Source organism: Hipposideros armiger, unplaced genomic scaffold (genome assembly GCF_001890085.2).
Source record: "Hipposideros armiger isolate ML-2016 unplaced genomic scaffold, ASM189008v1 scaffold_149, whole genome shotgun sequence".
Taxonomy (NCBI): Eukaryota; Metazoa; Chordata; class Mammalia; order Chiroptera; family Hipposideridae; genus Hipposideros; species Hipposideros armiger.
This window is the reverse complement of record NW_017731499.1, coordinates 2,135,657-2,138,868: the sequence shown is the minus strand read 5'-3', so window position 1 is coordinate 2,138,868 and position 3,212 is coordinate 2,135,657. Positions and strand designations below refer to the sequence as shown.

Below are 3,212 nucleotides of genomic sequence, written 5' to 3'. Positions count from 1 at the left end.
ACACACACACACACACACACACACAGACATTTGGTTCTCTGCACATATTCACCTGTAGCAGTGCATGCTGCCAAAACCATCTCTTCTAATGAAGACATATATGCCTTAAATATCATGCTTGAAGGATGGGTAGATGCTGAAATTTAGGGGGTAGAGCTGGCTCTGGTTGGATCTTTCTGTTTTTTTTACATCAATATTTAAAATTTATAGCACAACCAGATTACCATGGTTTAAATTTAGAATTTATTCACATTTATTCCATTTTGCAAATGTCTTTAAAACACATTGATTTAAAAGTTTGCTATAAATAAGTCTAGAGCAGCAAACGTAGGTTTGTACTAACTACATTTTATAACAAATTCACAGAAGGGAAAAATGGCTTTGGATATATTTTTGGAAACATACATGTGGTTACTCAAGGGAGGACTAGTGCATTTTTTATATTTATGGTTTTGGCAAATTTCCTAATAAGCTTTGGCACCCTGACAAAGGATATAAAAAGTGAGAAAATTTATAGTCCTTGAACACTTTTTTTTTTTAAGTTAGCACTCTATTGTTGCTTAGTTGGATTAAAGAAAGCCTGACAGCATTTCATGTCATTGAGGCAATAAGTATTTTTCTTTTTGGTTTTTTTTTTTAAAGATTTTTATTGGGGAATTGGGGGAAGGGAACAGTGTTGGGGAATCGAGAAAGGGGAGCAAACAAGTTGCTGTCATTTTGTTCTTCAGTCTAGTTATGGAGGACGTCGCTTCACTGGCCCATGTTGGTATTATCATTGCACTCTTCCCGGGTGAGGCAGTCGCTTGCCGGCCATTGGACGGCCACTCACGGCAGCTCACGAAAGCTCACGCCCGCTGCCAGTCAGCCCCGCTGCAGCCTACGCCATCACCGGCGACTCACAGCAGCCCAGCTCCAGGTTGAGTTGTTGTTCACCATCTTAGCTGTAGAGGGCGCAGCGTTACTGGCCCATGTGGGATCCTAACCGGGGTCCTGCTGCTCAGAGCTGACGTCCCAAGCCAACTCCTAACCAACGTGCTACTCTGCCGGCACTGATTATCTTTTTAATTAAAAAAAAAAAGTGTTTACTTAGAAGCATTCAGAGTGCCAACAGCTGCAATTTTTTCTTTCAATTACAGAGTGGTATTCAGTTAACAGAACAACAATTATTTTGTATAAGCTGCAGCAGATACAACTGAAGATGAAAAAACTAAAAACTACCACCCCATATATAACTAATTTGTGCTGTGCACCAACTAGGACCGCTTTTTAACTTTCCATGCCAATTTACAACCTCCCCGGCTGTACCAGGCAAGGTTGGTGGCTGTTGGAAATACCACCAGGACAGGGCTCTCTAAAGGCACATTCAGTACTGTGTTACCTATACAAAAAAAAAGACACTGTACAGTTTAAAAACAAATCTTACATTTCAAATTTTTTTCTTTAAAAGGAGTGAGTTGTGTACAGAGGGGTTAAATGCTTTATAGACCAAAAAAAAAAAAAACCCCAACTTATTCATCATCATCTTCTTCCTCCTCCTGTTCCTTCTTTTTCTTGCTCTTTTCAGCCTTGACAACTCCCTTTTTTGCTGCATCGGGCTTTTCTTTAGCTCTGTATCCAGCAATATCCTTTTCGTAGTTTTCCTTCAGCTCAGCAGCCTTCTTCTCACAGGTCTGCGTGCCATCTGCAGCAGTGTCATTCCCCAACTCTCCAAGCTTCTGTACAGCACCATCAATGGATAACCTGGGATGCTCTCCTTTGGTTTTTGGGCGACACTCAGAACAAAATAAGAAACAGGCCGAAGGAGGCCTCTTGGGTGCATTGAATCCTTGAACTTCTTTTTTGTTTCCCCTTTAGGAGGGATATAAGTTTCCCTTTCTCTTTCGTAACGGGTCTTGTCCGCTTTTGCCATGTCTTCAAATGTTCCTTTCTCTTTAGCAGACATGGTCTTCCACCTCCCTGAGCACTTCTTAGAAAACTGAGCGCCGGCCAAGTGGCTTGTTGGCTAGGAGTTGGCTTGGGATGCCAGCTCTGAGCAGCAGGGCCCCAGTTCAGATCCCACATGAGGGCCAGTGACACTGAGCCCTCTACAGCTAAGATGGTGAACAACAGCTGGACCTGGAGCCGCTGGGGGCGGCGTAGGCTGCAGTGGGGCTGGCCAGCAGCCAGCTTGAGCTGCCATGAGCCTCCGTGAGTGGCCGTCCAATGGCCGGCGAGCGACTGCCTCACCTGGGAAAAGCGCAATGATAATACCAACATTGGCCAGTGAAGTGACATCCTCCACAACTAGACTAAAGATCAAAAGGACAGCAACTTGTCTGTTCCTAGTCCCTGATTCTCCAGCGCTGTTCCCCTCCCCCAATTCCCCAATAAAATCTTTTTTTTAAAAAAACTCTGAGAAGTTGACTGAGCCATCTGGGTGCTTCTTGTGCTCCTCCAAGCAAGTTTGCCCGGTAGCACAAGACACCTTTCTATTATAGAATGTAAATCAGATCAGAGCACTTCCAGTTCAGGTTGGTCAGTGAGTAACTCCCACGCCACACAGAACAAACTCCAAATTCCAAACTGTGGCCCCTGTCTGTCTTTCAGACCTTTCTCCCCTTGCACCCACCACCCACCTAGGCCTTTCCTGTTCCCCAGCGCTCAGTAGGGCACATTTCCCCATTGCTGCTCCGCTGTCACCTCCGGAGCTCTTCCCTGACTCATCTCCCCTCCCATCAGTGTCACATCACCCTGCTTTAAGTCGCTTTGGTTTTCACCGTCCAAAATGGTCTCGTGTCCACAACCCCACTCCCCATCCGGTCATGGGGCAGGGACTCTGCCTTGTCCACTGCTGAGCCCCAGAGTACAGGGAGGGCCTGGCCCACAGGGGCACCTGACTGTTGAAAACACAGGTGTAAGAGGCGGCATCTTAGAAAGAAAGAGCCAGGCTTTCTAAGGGTCCGAAAGCTGTGGTTTCAGCCCAGCGCCGCCCCTGAGCTCCGCGGTCCCTCTCATCTGTAAGAACGAGGACAATACTGGTCGTTCGGCGGCTCCAAAGAGTCACCCATCGCAGAGTAAGGAAGCACCGGAGCAGCGTTTGCTAAATCAACAGTCTCTCCGGGGAGGCTTCCCGGTCCCCGAAACTAGGTCAGCTCCCTGCTCGACGCGGTTCTCACTCCCCGATCTTCTGTTCCGGGGCTGCAGCCCAGGAACAACGCACAAGGCGCCCATAA

At 46.8% G+C, this 3,212-nt stretch overlaps 1 pseudogene; it reads right to left on the bottom strand.

The window, feature by feature from the left end:
* Positions 1-1,508: 1,508 nt before the first annotated feature.
* The window catches only part of LOC109387159 (high mobility group protein B1-like), an 11,944-nt pseudogene continuing 10,240 nt past the window's right edge, over positions 1,509-3,212 (bottom strand).